At 43.5% G+C, this 15,087-nt stretch overlaps 1 pseudogene; it reads right to left on the bottom strand.

The window, feature by feature from the left end:
* Positions 1-890: 890 nt before the first annotated feature.
* LOC148046030 (E3 ubiquitin-protein ligase TRIM39-like) lies at positions 891-1,396 on the bottom strand (annotated as a pseudogene).
* Between the last annotated feature and the right edge of the window lie 13,691 nt (positions 1,397-15,087).

Here is a 15,087-nt window from a genome sequence, read left to right as displayed (position 1 = left end):
CTCTTCTATCTCCATCCCTCTCTTCACTTTCAAACAGTCTCTCTCAAATTGATAGACATTTTGTTTGAGTGAAGAAACAAACACACGCACGCATGCACACACACACACACACACACACACACACACACACACACACAAATTACTTACAATTACTTACAAATTACATTAATTTTGAATTCCTCCCTCCGACCCACATAGATTTTCCAGCTGTTTCACAATCACAGAGGATTTCAACTCTGCTCTTGCCTGCCATCATAAAAATGTAAAAATGTAAAAGGAAAAAGGAAGAACTGCTGAGATCAGGCTGGGCTAGCTGCTCTCAGAGTCCCCAATGGATGACTCTGCTTAACTGTTTTAAAAAAGCCTAAAAAAAACACCCTCTACAGTAGGTGGCAAGAGAACCACGTGCCTCATCTACATAAGGAATTTTTCAGCTTTTAACCCTTCCTTAACTCTGCTCGAGTGATCATAAAGTCAGACTAAATGAGGCACGTGGTTCTCCTGCCTCCTCCTGTAGAGGGCACTTTTTAGAGGCTTTTTTAAACAGTTAAGCACTAAGCAGAATCATCCACTGTGACTCTGGCAGCAACTACCTCAGCCTTTTTCCTTTTACATTTTTTTTATTTTTATTTGATTTGATTTTGATTTGATTTTATTATATTTATATGCTGCCCTTTTCCCCCGAAGGGGACTCAGGGCGGCTCACAATTCAACTTATGATGACACTGGTGAGGCTCTGCCTCCCCTGCCTCCCCTGACTGCACATCACTGATTGTATTTATTCAAAAGTAAGATTCTCTGAATCTAATAGCAATCACTTCAAGGTCTGAACATACCATTCCTCAGGTTGGGTCATTTCCCAGAGCTGTTTCTTCTTGTTCTTCCTCAGATTATTTGATGGAGTTATCTGTACTGATTTTTAATGGATTCTTTTTGTCCCAAGTCAAGAAGAAAGGGAGCATTTTCTCATAAAATGGATTGTTGAAAGTAAAGATAATCTCCATAGAGTCCAAATCATAAGAGGATAATTTGCCTAAACAAAGGTAATGAGAATCCGTTGTACTGTCTTCCACAGTGGAAGAATTGTTTTCGGTGTGGTGATGACCTCGTTTTCTCCATCCATCAGATGCAATAGCCAAAACCCTTCAGTAGCCCTTATATGTAAATGTCCTTTTTTTAAAATGGATTTACGCACAACACCAATGGCCCATTGTTTGGCCTTGCCCATCCACTGTGAAGTCCCAGAATTTATGCTTTCTATTTCCAGGATGCAAGGAAAATAATTAATGCATTCAAGATTGTCACGAAAGTCCTGGGCTTGTTCACCCATGTATATGCTTTCCCAAACTTCTGAAAGGATCAGGGTGGGAGAAGCTCTCTTGGTATCCAGCATCATCCCCATTAAAGAGAAGAGATGGGAAAAGGTTAAAATGACATTAAAACAGCTCTCTAAACCTTAAACCTCCAATTTGGAGCTACTGTCCCATACGTTCCCTGTAAGCTGCACGGCTGTGCATTGCAACAAAACACCGTGCAGCAATTTTCAACTGCCACACAATGGTTTTTGTGAGACATTCAAAAAATTATTTTTCTGTCAAAAAATTTTCTGACTCTGTCTTATATACAGGAACTTGTAGCCCACTGTTAGCGAGGGACTTGGAGGAGATCCCGTACTGAATCTGGAGAGGTGCCCATTTTGGAAACCGCCACTCTGAAGGCGCTGGGACGGGCTGGTGGCGGCGTTCAGCTTTGGTGTTCGGCTTCGGTGTTTCTGCATGCCCGTGAACAGCTGCGGCTCGCTGGGAAGCACCCCCCTCCCCTTGCACGATTGGCAGCTGAGTTTGGGCTATGCCTGCCTCTGGCGTGAAGAGAGCGTGGAGAGTGCTTGGGGCATAGTTTGTCGATTGCTGGGGGGCTGCTGTGCTCAGTGGGAGATTGATTGACTTAGCGGGAGATAGACTGGCGACAGGCTGTGGAACTGCTGCTCCTGCTCCTGCCGTTTTGCGAGGAAAGAACTTGGTAGCTGTACTGGCTGCTGGGACTGCCGCTCCTGCCATTTGCAAGAAAAGAACTTGGTAGCTGCACGGGCTGTTTGGATTGCTTGGACTGCCGCCCCTGATTGGTTTGCGCCCCAAACAGCACCAAGGGGTGGGCGGCCGGCGCTGGGTTCCATGCAGGGGAAGCACCCCCCCTTCTTAGGAAGGTTAGACCATTTTGCGGACCATTTTGCTGATTTTGTGGTGGCCACTTTGAATCTGCTGTGACGAGCGACTGGCTTGAGACTATTCTGACCACCAGAACCTGGAGGAGCATATTGGAGCCTGGAAGAGCTGGCTGAGACCGCCATTGGCTTCTGTGGGGACAGCTACCGGAGACTGGTCTTGGGGGGGCTCGACCCCTTGGACTTTCTGACACCTCCAACCGCTGTTTGTGCTGCTGCAGGGTCAGGCTAGGGACAGGGCTAGGGTTAGAGTTAGGATTAGTTAGGTTAGGGTTAGTTTAGGATTAGGGTTAGGGGTAGGAGTAGGGGTAGGTATATCTGATTAGGGTTAGGGCTAGGGTTAGGGCTGAGCTTAGGGATAGGGTAGGGTAGGGTTAGGTTCAGAGTTAGGGTTAGAGTTAGGGTGAGGGTAGGGGGTGAGGTTGCTAGCCTGACAGCCTACCGGTTGGCTGCCACCACTGAGAGCGCTGCGACCCAGCTGGGAGTGGGGTTCTCCCTCCCTTTTTACCATGGGGTGTCCCTGGCTTCCTTTGTTCCTCCTGTTTCTGAGGGAAGGAGTGGTTGCCTGACCTGTCATCGCTCATGGCTGGCCCTACGATCCTTGCCTTTGCTTTTATATCCGCCACCTATGGCCTACTTGTCTCCCAGCTATTTTTCTCCTTTGCTTTGTCCTCCGGATCATCTTCGGGGAGCGAATCGAGACTTACGACCTTGTCACCGGCCCTTCTGAGCCCCCCATTTATACCTCTACCGACTATTCTTCAAGCCTATTCTGGCAGAGAGAGAGGGCACTGGACGGAAAAGACGTGGTTGGGAAGTGTGGCTCCCTCTCCAGTTGCTATTAACATTCTGTCTCCCAACTTTTGGACGTTGGGCCCGGCGAGGGAGGACCGGGACATTAATTTCCTCTCTTACATCAGACCAATTTTGAGCAATTTCCACTTTTCTGCGCAGCTTATATTTTAAAATGTATGGGGAGTGTTTGGTATGACTGGTTGATTGAATGTACCCACTTTTACTGATTATATTGTTGGTTCTTGTTTTTAACTCATTTGTGGGGATTGACTGATTGTATGTGTGTGTATGTGTGAGTAGGCTGGGACTACAGCTGGGTACATCCTACACTGAGTGTTTTGCAGAAGTTAGGGGGGACCGGGCCCATTCCCGGCCTTAGGATGTCTGTGTCGAAGGGCCTGCCGGGGAACTCGGTGGCCAGGGGTGGTAGTGGAGGGACCATAGACGCAGGAGTGGGCCGGAACATTAAGGTCATAATGGGGAGGGGCAGATATGGCGGGGACTTTAGGGCGAGCCATTACCGGGGAAGGAGGGTTCGCTACGTCACAGAGATCCCTCCTTCCGGCCCTATTAGTCCCACTCCAAGGCCAGATGACGTGAGTAGTCAGGACCCTGGTCTCAGGCTGTTGTCGCTAAATGCCAGGTCTGTGGTTCACAAGGCTCCCCTCGTCTGGGACCTAATTTTAGATGAGAGGGCAGACCTGGCATGTATTACTGAAACCTGGCTGGGCCCGGAGGGAGGAGTCCCCCTCACTGAAATGTGCCCAGAGGGTTTTCAGGTGCTTCATCAGCCGCGACCTCAGGGAAGGGGTGGAAGAGTGGCCATTGTTATCCAGGAGTCTTTAGTTCCTCGTAGGATCCCTGCTCCGGAGCTTGTCGGGTGTGAGTCCTTGCTGGTGAAGTTGGACCTTGCGGGTCAAGTGGGCTTGTGATTAATGTACCTGCCTCCCAACAGCGTGACAACAGCTCTCCCCTCACTTCTCGAGTCAGTAGCTGAGCTAGCAGTTGAGTTCCCCAGGCTTATGGTGCTGGGGGACTTCAATTTGCCTTCGCTCGGTGAGCACTCCGATGGAGCGCAGGAGTTCATGGCTTCCATGACAGCCATTGGCTTGACCCAAGTAATTCGGGGCCCGACTCACTCAGCGGGTCACTCGCTCGACCTCGTATTCCTCTCGGAGAGTTGTGATCTTGGTTTGAGGGGTATTGAGTTCTTGCCCCTGTCATGGTCGGACCACTTTCTACTGAGCCTTGACTTTCGGAGGCCAATCCCCCACTGTAGGGAGGAGGAACCAATTAGGTGGTTCCACCGGAGGAGCCTTATGGACCCTCAGGGCTTTCAGACGGCGCTTGGCGTTGTACCTGATTCTCTCGTCCACAGTCCGGCAGAGACCTTGGTCGCTGCTTGGAACTCAGCAGCGTTGGAGGTTCTCAACTGGATTGCACCTTTACGGCCGATCCGAGGCAGTGGATCCAGGAGGGCTCCTTGGTTTACTGAGGATCTCTGGGAGATGAAACGCCAAAAGAGATGCCTAGAGCGCCGCTGGAGGTCCAGTAAATCAGAGTCAGACCAAGCACTGTTAAAAGCCTGCACCAGAGCTTACCTTCTGGCAATTCGGACTTCTAAAAAACACATATATTGCCGCTCTGATTACATCCATTGAGTCGCGCCCAGCCGCCTTGTTCAGGATAACCCACTCCCTCCTGAAGGGGAGGGATACAGGTAATTCCCTACGAGGTAGAGCTGAGGAATTTGTCCAATTTCTCGCGGATAAAGTTGCTCGGCTTCGGACAGACCTGGACTCCAATTGCGCAGAGCCAGCCGAGGTACTGGGGGTGGGTCTTGAGCGACATCTTTGGATTGATTTTCAACTTGTCACTCCTGAGGAAGTGGACAAGGCCATGGGAGCTATGAGTGCCTCCACATGTGCGCTGGACCCGTGCCCCTCCTGGCTGGTTGCAAACAGCAAGGAGGTGACACGGGGCTGGATCCAGGCGATAGTTACCGGCTCCCTTTGGGAGGGGTTCTTTCCCCCCCCCCATTAAAGGAGGCGGTGGTGAGACCCCTCCTGAAGAAGCCATCTTTGGATCCAGCCATTTTAAATAACTATCGTCCAGTCTCCAACCTCTCCTTTGTTGGGAAGGTTGTTGAGAATGTGGAGGCCTTTCAGCTCTGGCGGTCCTTGGATGAAACCGATTATCTAGACTCCTTTCAGTCTGGATTCAGGCCTGGCTACAGCACAGAAACTGCTTTGGTCGCACTGACTGATGATCTCTGGCGAGCCAGGGACGGGGGTCATGCCTCCGTCCTAGTGCTCCTTGACCTCTCAGCGGCCTTCGATACCATCGACCATGGTATCCTTCTGCGACGGTTGCGAGAGGTGGGAGTGGGAGGCACCGTTCTTCGGTGGTTCTCCTCCTACCTCTCGGACAGGTCGCAGTCAGTGTTGGTTGGAGGGCAGAGGTCAACCTCTAGGCCCCTTAAATATGGGGTGCCGCAGGGTTCGGTCCTGTCTCCCCTCATGTTTAACATCTACATGAAGCCGCTGGGTGGGATCATTCGGCGGCACGGGATAAAATATCATCAGTATGCAGACGATACACAGTTGTATCTGTCCCCCCTGTGCCAACTCAGTGAAGTGATTGACGTGATGTGTCAGTGCCTGGAGGCTGTTAGGGTCTGGATGGGGGTAAACAAGCTTGCACTCAATCCTGACAAGACCGAGTGGCTTGTGTTTTTTCTTCCCAACAATTGGTCATGTATTCCATCTCTCAGGCTGGGGGGTGAAATTTTACGCCCCTCAGACAGCGTTCGCAATTTGGGAGTCCTCCTGGATCCACAGCTGACTTTAGAACATCATTTGTCGGCTGTGACCAGGGGGGCATTTGCCCAGGTTCGCCTGGTGCACCAATTGCGTCCCTACCTGAACCGGGAGGCTCTTGCAACAGTCACTCACGCCCTTGTGACCTCAAGACTGGACTACTGCAATGTGCTCAACATGGGGCAGCCCCTGAAGAGCATTTGGAGACTTGAGCTTGTCCAGAATGCAGCCGTGCGAGCGATCGTGGGTGCGCCTCGGTACACCAACGTTACACCTATCCTCCGCGAGCTGCACTGGCTACCTATCGGCCTCCGGATACGCTTCAAGGTGCTAGTCGCAACTTATAAAGCCCTTCGTGGTATTGGACCTGGGTACTTGAGAGACCGCCTGCTGCCAATTACCTCCCAAAGACCTATTAAATCCCACAGACTAGGCCTCCTCCGAATTCCATCCACCAGCCAATGTCGATTGGCAACCACTCGGAGGAGGGCCTTCTCTGTGGCTGCTCTGGCCCTCTGGAACGAGCTCCCTGTGGAGATCCGGACCCTCACCACTCTTCAGGCTTTCAGCAAAGCTGTTAAAACCTGGCTGTTCCGGCAGGCGTGGGGCTGATGAGTTGCCATCCCCGCTCGAATTGTGTGGCTGTTGATTGTTTTTAAATTGTTTTTGTATTTTGTTGCTTGTCCTTTGTTTTTTGTTTTGTACTATCCCCTCCCTGGTTTGTTAGCAGCCCTGAGTCCCTCTGGGAATAGGGCAGCATACAAGTGAAATAAACCTTTGAAACCTTTGAAATCTTTTCCATTACCATTTTTTTCTTTTTGATGAGCACATTTTGCTGATTTCCTTCAATGTCAGATTCAAGCCTTTACAAATCAGCAGTTAGGTGCTTCTGAAGCAGAACTTCAAGCTACGCCAAATGTGAGTGTGAAGCAGTGTACTACTTTGAATCTTATAACTCTGCTTTCTGAAACTACTAATGAAGGCAGTTGCCAACATCACTGTTCCCAGACCATAATCCTGGTAGAAAAACTTTGCTTAGATATATGTCCTGCAGAATCAGTAATGGGTTTATTCAAAATCCTGAATCTGAATTCCTTTCAGAATAAATCTTCTATTTTGAATCTATTTAATGGTGGCTGCATTTTCTTTCATTAATACACACACACACACACACACACACACACGTGTGTGTGTGTTTGTGTGTGTGTTTGTTTGTTTGGTTTTTTTTTATTTGTGCTGATAAATAAATAAAGGGAGACTAGTGTAGATCTATTTCAAGCTATTTAGCTCTCATCAGCTAGCCATACCCTTACTGGGATTTGAACCTGGGCTATATTACATACTAGGCAGACTTCTTAGCCGTTAGGCCACAGGCTCTTATCCGTTATCAGCAAAGATATATATATATATACTTAAAGTCACAACCCCTGGTATGCCCAAGTATGGGAGGAAGGTCACACTTCCACTCTCTGTCATTAGGCTCGTCACAAGAGACCATACAGACGTGTGACGAGCCTAATGACAGAGAGTGGAAGTGTGACCTTCCTCCCATACTTGGGCATACCAGGGGTTGTGACTTTAAGTATATACCTTCCACCCTGGCTGGCTGATAAAGGAGTCGTTCTCTGTAGCTCAAATGGTTAACTCCCTGCCTGGGAGGCAATGGAGCACAGGTTCGATTCCCAAACTTGGGTATGGCTAGCTGATGAGAGCTAAATAGCTTGAAATAGATCTATACTAGTCTCCCTTTATTTATTTATCAGCATAAATATAATATACTTTAAGTATATATATATATATATATATCTTCGCTGATAACGGATAATATATATATTATCTCCCGGATGAAACTCTTACTAACTTTCTGGGAACCTTGGCAGCTGAATGTATTCTTTCATTGCCAGATATTAAAAGGTTAACATCTTTATTGGCTACAAATATGGTTTTGGTGTTTGCCATGCTTCAAGTACTTTATGGAAGCTTAGAGGATTCTTCAGTACCTAATGGGTAATTGATTGCCCCATGTACTTTTCTTTGCGTTTGGACATTTTGGTACTTAAGATATTACAGACTGACATGTTCCTGGATCCTATGTGGAAACTTCCAGCAATTTCTTCTAGTAAAATTGATGGGCTATTAGGTATCAAATATTTGAGAAATACCTAACTTGAATTTGTTGGCCCCAATCTCATCTATCTCTCTCACACGCACACTCCCCAAACAAAAGAGAAGCAATTCTCTACCTCCCCCTTCACTGGACAGTCACACTTTGTGGCACCCCAAGGGTGGACCTGGAGTTGGGCTTGGACCTCATGTCAGTCTTAGTTACACAACTGCCCTTCAAAAAGGTGGCCTCAGTGTTCCATTCCCAGAATCTCATCACTTATATTCCGGCAGTGGGTTTTTTTCCTGTCGACGGGCCCTTGTAGCCTATCTGAAGTTCCGGCATGCACAAGGCCTTCATTCTTGAACTTCCTTTTGAGATTCATCTTCCATGACTTCTGAAACCACTGGAAAAGAATATTAATTCTTTGGGGAGTTATCATTTTTAAGCAATCAAGACTTCTGTGAGACTTATGCTACTTTTATAATCCTTTTATGCTGCGAATGGATGAGACAGGGTGGAGAGCAATGTTGGGAGGAAAAATCAAAGATGTGACTGAGATCCTAACCAAAATAATTAGGTCCTCAGATTAATACCCTTTCCTCCTCCTTTACGTTGAGACAAATGACCCTACACAAAGGTCTCTTGGCAAGGGATAGCCTGCACTTCACAAAACAGGAAAAGTGTACTCAGAAAAATGCTTGCACAATTTATCAAAAGGACTTTAAACTATATGCATTGCCAAAGGTGTATCTTATAGGCAACCCAACAAATGAGAAGAAATAGATCAACTCTTTGCCAACCAGTTAGCAAATGTATGTAGGAAGCATACAACCGAAGTAATAGAAGACTTTAACTGTCCAAATATCAACTGAAAGACAAATTCTGCTGCAAATGGAGGATCAACCTTATAGAGACCTTTGTCATCTAGAAGGTAGAAGAGGGAACTATAAGTAAAGCTATACTGGATTTAATTCTTATTAATAAAGAAGAAGTGATAGAGGGAATTGAAATTGGTGAAACCTTGGGAGAAAGTAAGCACATCATACTGGAATTCAGTCTAATGCAAACACAAGCAATAGAAAATAATCCAACCGATGTCTTAAAACCACACCTAGAATACTGCAACCAATTTTGGTCACCATACTACAAAAAAGTCATTGAGACTTTGAACAAAGTGTAAAGAAGAGCAACTAAGACAATTAAAGGCCAGGAGACTAAAACATATGAACGGTTGCAGGATTTGGGTTTGGTTACTGTAAAGAAAAGAAGAATTAGGAGCAACATGATAGCAGTATTCCAATATTTGAGGCGCTGACATAAAGAAGAGGGGGTTAAATTAGTGTATAATGCACCAGATCTCAACAAGAAGCAATGGTTGGAAACAAATCAAACAGAGAAGGAAACTGGGATTAAGGAAAAACTTACGAAGTTTTTCTAAGTGAGTGAGGAGATTTAACCAGCTTCCCTTCAGAAATCATGGGGGAAATGAAGTTTTGATAAGCGGTGGTTCAGAACAGAGCTGTAAAAATGAACTCGAAGAACTCATTAAAATGGTAAAAATACATCCTTGTATATCCAATTATTCATTAACAAGATCATATTAAGAATATTATGCGATAACATGAACACTTACATGGAACAAATATACTACTGATCATAGTCTCTCGATGCATTATGACTCAAATTATGCTAGCCAATCAGAGCATAAATTCCAAAGCCAAAAATGTTTGAACAGTATATAAAGTGATTTTCCCCTTCTCTAAGGGTCTTTCTGACTTGTACCTGTGGCAGACGTATCCTTTACTTAGAATAAGTATCTACCTTTTCTACTTGGTTGTCTTTTTGGTTAGGAAAATACCAGACTAAAGAACCTTATTATCATTTACCGCTAACAATCCCAACCAAAATGGAATCAAAAATGCTGACCTTTAAAATAAAATCATTGGATTTTCTCTTTGGACATTCCATGAAGGTAAGTCCTCTCCTCCTTCTCCTTTGCTCTGAGCATTGATTGGCGAGTAAATCACATTATTGCAACACCTCTGTCATATCACTCAAGTCTTCTTTTCATTCACCAAATTCCAGCAAGTGGTTTTTATCAGTTCATTCCATCAAGTTTCAATATTGGCAATAATATCATACCTGCCCTCATGTTCTTTGGTTTCTAATTCATTGTGTTTACTCCTCCTATTTTGTGGATTATCTAAATGACTTTGAGTCTTTTTTGATTGACCCGGTGTTTGTTTTCTAAATGGCCTGTTTTGTATCTGAGTTCCCCTTCTTCCTTTTCCCTTCTTTTTTTTAGTGTCCATGACATGGAATACCATACGTGTTGTGTGGCCAATGATATAGCACTCCCATGTTTGTATTAATCCAGCTAGTTATGTAGCAGCTGGCATGTTACCACACAAACCTGCATAGGACAATTGGCTAAACATGACCACATTTGTACTTTAAAGAATCTTGCCTGTAACAGTAACACCCTGAGCCCTAGATTATCTCATGGATTGCAGTGGACATACAACAATAATGGCTTTAAAACTTTACCTTACAAAGAATTTGTATTTTTTTCCCTGCTATTACTTGGCTATAATCAAGAGGAGTTCCAGTCCTATAAGAATAAATTAAATGGTCATTTAGATATAACTGTAAAACTTGAAAGAAGAGATGATTGTAGCGCAGGGTTGAACTGTGGGTCTCAGAGTTTAGTTGTTTAATGCTCAGTCTGAATTATTTGGGGATTCATAGTTTTTGGTGGGTAAGGAAGTCCCTTTGCAATGGCAAATGTGTCTCAAATTCAAGGATGAAGTTTTTACCAGTTTGACACCAAACTTGGTGTTTCAGGCAAAATCCTCACTGATCCCTTGAACTCTACCACCATCATAGCAATAGCAATAGCAGTAGACTTATATACCACTTCATAGGCCTTTCAGGCCTCTCTAAGCGGTTTACAGAGAGTCAGCATATTGCCCCCAACAATCTGGGTCCTCATTTTACCCACCTCGGGAGGATGGAAGGCTGAGTCAACCCTGAGCCGGTGAGATTTGAACCGCTGACCTGCTGATCTAGCAGTAGCCTGCAGTGCTGCATTTAACCACTGCGCCACCTTGGCTCATCAGCTGCAGTTTCATAGACCCATCTTTAGTTTGTTATACTTCCCCTGGAGGGTCATGAATGCAAACATTTGCTAAATGAGGCAGTCACTCACTGAGACCCACATATTCTCTCAGCATTTGAATAAGTACTTTAATCCAACCACCTCCAATTAATCCCAACTACATGTTAAACTGGGATCCCTAGAAAATCTCTTATACCTCTGTTCTAATGGGTTGTGGTGCTGGTGGGGGATCTAGTCTTTGTCTGTGAACTCCAGAAGAAAGCCTCAACTGTGCAGAAGAAAGAAATTTTCTGTCCTGAAGCAAATGTTCAAAAAAACCTGACCGTCTAGTATCAATAATATCCTTTTGAATGCATTTTGGGCATAAACAGAAAGTTTTGGGAGATGGCTAAACATTCTAATTTAACTGTGTTGACACTTGCCTCAACTCCACGCCACTTTAAGAAGAAGGATTGGTAGATGCTGGTTGCCCTTAAACAGGTCTTTGAGGATTTCTCCTTGTCCATTGCCTTCATCACCTGGGAATCTGTGGTCAATTTCAAAGCAGTGTTCAGCTGTCATTCAAGTGCACTTTGGTAAGGTGTTTATACTGTTAGGCTTCCATGTCTTATTTTATTGAATAATAATTATCTATATTAAATTATGTTATAAAATTGCTGTATATAACATTTACAATAAAATCTCATCTTTTCCAGAATCTTCTTCTTACCTTAGTTTTCTCATCCATCATTCTTAATTTGTGTCATGGAATTTGCTTTTATCGACAAATAAGACGCATAGATGATAAAGGTAAAAATGGTAATGTTATGCCTATTGTGCCCTTCTATGTTTCTTTGAATTGTGTAACTTGAATATGTTTGTATTCAGTGCAGTTTCATTGAATCTTTAATTCATAAGTGATCTATGCTGGCTTCTACTTTCTTTTTGAGTGCAATTCCAGGTGCTGATCATCACCCTATATAATACTGGCATATGTTATCTGCAGAACCATCTTTCTCAAGGACCTTTATTGCCCTACAAGGTCAGATAGAGTGGTCTTAGTCCTAGTCCCATCCCCAAAATATTGCCATTGGATGAGAACTAGGCACGGTGTCTTTTCGTTGCAGTCCCTCCCTTTGGAACACCCTGCCCCTTGAAGTTCAGTAGGGCTCCATCCTCCTAGCCTTCCCTAAAGCTTTGAACACCTGGTTGTTTGACCAGGGTGTGCGCTCCTTACCTGTGCTTTAAGCTTTTGGCACTTCCAGCATGTGCATGGCATGTATGGTGCCTGCGTGGTGCTCTGCTGAACAGCTGGAGTGTTGTGGAGGCTTGCGGAAGCATCATTTGATATTACAATGCATGTGCGCATGTGCCATGTGCATGCATGTGGGTAACTCCGGGGCAATTCCATCTATATCGGTTGGAACGGAATCTGGAACCCACCACTGGGCAGGGACGTGCAGTCAGGGGAGGCAGCGCCTCCCCACTGTCATCATGAAAAATGTAAAAGGAAAAAGGCAAGAGCGGAGGTCAGGCTGAGCTAGTTGCTGCCAGAGTCACCATGGATGACTCTACTTAGTGCTTAACTGTTTAAAAAAGCCTCTAAAAAAGTGCCCTCTACAGGAGGAGGTGGGAGAATGATGTGCCTCATCTAGTCTGGCATTTTATGATCAGTCAAGCAGAGTTAAGCAAGGTTAAAAGCCAAAAAATTCCTGACATAGATGAGGCACGTCATTCTCCCGCCTCCTCCTATACACTTTTTTAGAGGCTTTTTAAAACAGTTAAGCACTAAGCAGAGTCATCCACGATGACTCTGGCAGCAACTAGGTTAGCCTGACCACAGCTCTTGCCTTTTTCCTTTTACATTTTTTTCTTTTCATGATGGCAGGCAAGAGCAGAGTTAAAATCCTCTCTGAAACAGCTGGAAAAGATATGTGTGGGTCGGAGGGAGGGGGAGGAATTCAAATTTCATCTTCCTGGTACGGGGCTTTGGGCAAAAACTGGAGGGAAATGCTCTTCCTCCCCAAGTGTAGTTTGATTGCAGGCAGAGCCACATTGTCTTTTCAAACCTGTAATCAGTGAAGCTGGGCTGCATCCTTCCGGCACTGGGGGAAAGTTTGTTTGCTCCAGTATGGCTCTTTGACTGGCTTCCTGCCTCCTCCTGTGGTCTCCCTGACTCCCTCCAATCCAACTTTGTGTGTGTTTGTGTGTATGCTTGTTTGAGAGAGAGTTTGTTTGAATGAGAGAGGGAAGGGGGTAGGAGAGATAGTTCAATTCAACTTCTGTCTGTGTATGTGTGTGTGATTGAGAGGGGGGAGGGAGGGAGAGAGGGAGAAAGGAGGGGAAGGGAGAAGAAAAAGAAAATGAATGAAGAAAACTTATATAGCAAAGGAGAAAAACAAATGCTGTTGCTTTAAATCGGAACTGAGCATGCCTGGCTGTGGGATTCTGGGAGTTGAAGTCCACAAGTCTAAAAAAATTGCTGTCTCACTATCAATACATCTCACCGCATGTCACTGCCATTGGGCAATTGAAAAAGGAACAATAGAAAATGGGATAACTGAACACAAGATAACTCTACTATTATCTGTCATTGTGGTTTTTAAATATTATTTGTCTCTCCTTTAGAATTTTTTCAAAAATGATTCTTTCCTTAATGATTCTGTTCTGCCATTTCTTTGATATTAGTATAACTCTTGTATTTCTTTTTTTATAAAAAAAGTTTTTATTTTAGACAAGCATAAAACATACAGACATAAACACAGACAAAATAAAAAACTTTCTCCAATTACTTACAGTGTGTCGACTGGTTACAAAACTTATATGCTTTCTCACAATAATCTTCACTTGCAATTTACATAAAAACTCATATCATCATTCTAATATATATGCATACAATTATTATGGTTATTAAACATTCATTTGACTACAGCTATTATTACATCCTTTTAATGTAAAATATTCTAAATTTCATATAAATTTATATTTTAGCATTTACATCATCCTGAATTCATCTAATAGTATTACATGTTTATGTTCTATTCTATATATAATTATTTATCTTTTATGACAAAGCTTTTAAGCATCCTCTCCATATTCCTCACTTACAATTTATATAAAATTTCATATTATCAATCTAGTATATGTATGTATGTATGTATGTATGTATGTATGTATGTATGTATGTATGTATGTATGTATATATATATATATATATATATATATATATATATATATATATATATATATATATATATATATGTGTGTGTGTGTGTGTGTTTATATATATATATATATGTGTGTGTTTATATTCATTATTAATCTTATTTAGCTTTAACTATTATTACTTTATTTTATACATAATACTATAAATTTAACTAAGCTTAACTTAATTTTTATTTGAACATTTCATTTCTTCCTCCTGTATCCTCCCAGTAGTAGTGCAGTCCTATATCTCTTGCCATTTGTGGTATTTGTATTCTAATTGTTTTCTTGATAAGTCTTATGTGGACTTCTCTTGGCACCTTGTTGTTCCTTGCATATCTTGTAAAGACTTGAAACCCTCCATCTGTTCCTTCCATCCGCATGCCTTTGGTTATCACCAGTGCTTCTGCCAGAATTTCTCTCATTGTTTCTGCCAAATTTTCTCCCTTTTCTTCTTCCATATTTTGGCATTTGAGATAGAGTTCCAGTTCGTTAATATCTCCTTTCAACATTCTACTTATGTCGTTTCCAACCAGGCTCAATTTGCTGTCAATGTTAACAATTTTCCTATCACTTTGTTCCTATTTTTCTTCAATTTTTTGAACTCTATCTTCAAATTTCATCATCATTTTATAAATATTCTCAAGTCTTCTCTCTATTTTTTCTGTTTTTTGTTGTATGTTCTCCATCCTCTCTTCAATGTTTTTTGTACTTATTTGTACTTTTTGAATTTCAAACATGATCATTTGCAATGTTAATTCTTTCCCTTCTTCATATTGCGCCTGTCAGTGTTCCAAATACCATGTAGAATCAAATCAGAATCAAAGGCAAAACTATGCTTAAA

Source organism: Thamnophis sirtalis, unplaced genomic scaffold (assembly GCF_051295495.1).
Source record: "Thamnophis sirtalis isolate CommonGarterSnake01/CBP01778 unplaced genomic scaffold, rThaSir2_p1.2 scaffold_4, whole genome shotgun sequence".
NCBI classification, from domain to species: Eukaryota; Metazoa; Chordata; class Lepidosauria; order Squamata; family Natricidae; genus Thamnophis; species Thamnophis sirtalis.
The sequence above is the reverse complement of the archived record's forward strand: the minus strand, read 5'-3'. Positions and strand labels throughout refer to the sequence as shown.